The following is a 900-nucleotide window of genomic DNA, read 5'->3' as shown; positions in this document are numbered from 1 at the left end:
GCTCTCGAGAACTCACTCAAGACTGAGAATCAACCAGCACATGTGCAAGTGCCTTTGAGGACCCAGAAGAGAGGAGGCCCATTCTGGGCTGAGGCAGAGTCACCTACTCTACTTGGTTCTTCCGGTCACAGAATAACAAGACATAAAGGATAACCTTTCCCAACATACCTCCTGACCATTCTGTTTTCCTTCTTTACTTGTCTGTTGAGAAAAAATGTACTTTTTAAAAGCTATCCAGCCAACAAAAAGAGTCTGTGTGGCTTACGTTAAAAACAGGATGGTCAAAGGCCATTACAATTATTACAGTAATAAAGGTGGACAGTGACTAAAGAACGACTGAAGAAGAACTGATGCATCTGAATTATGATGTTGGTGAAGAATATGAAATATACTGTGGACCGCCAGAAGAAGGAACGCGTCTGTCTTGGAAGAAGTACAGCCAGAATGCTCCCTAGAAGCAAGGGTGGCAGGACTTCATCTCACGTGTGCTGGACGCGTTATCAGGAGGGACCAGTCCCTGGAGAAGGCCGTCATGCTGGGTTAAGTGAAGTAGAGGGTCAGTGAGAAAGAGGAAGGCCCTCAACAAGATGGGTTGCAACAGTGGCTGCCACAGCGGACTCACATAGCAGCAGCTGCGAGGACGGGGCGGGACCAGGCAGTCTTGTTCACGGGGGGGCTATGGGTCGGCACCGACTCCACAGCACCTAACAATAACCATTTTTTTAATGGCCAAGACGGACATATAAATAAACAAAACAGGAAAGTCACAAGATTCTTCAAGCAAAATACAGTATGATGCTAGTTTTAAAAACCAGTCAAGTGGTGATTTTTATGTAAATAAACTACAAATTCAAAACTTGTTCTTGATACTCTATCACTACCAAACACTTATTTTCCAAA

At 44.6% G+C, this 900-nt stretch overlaps 1 protein-coding gene across 1 annotated transcript in view; it reads right to left on the bottom strand.

Annotated features, from left to right (window-relative positions):
• The window catches only part of GLRX5 (glutaredoxin 5), an 8,925-nt gene that overhangs the window by 839 nt on the left and 7,186 nt on the right, over positions 1-900 (bottom strand). The gene's annotated exons all lie outside the window — the stretch shown is intronic.

The sequence above is a fragment of the Orycteropus afer genome, unplaced genomic scaffold (assembly GCF_000298275.1).
Source record: "Orycteropus afer afer isolate SDZICR_OR568_19922 unplaced genomic scaffold, OryAfe1.0 scaffold00127, whole genome shotgun sequence".
Taxonomy (NCBI): Eukaryota; Metazoa; Chordata; class Mammalia; order Tubulidentata; family Orycteropodidae; genus Orycteropus; species Orycteropus afer.
Note: the sequence above shows the minus strand (reverse complement) of the source record. Positions and strands in the feature narration are given on the sequence as shown.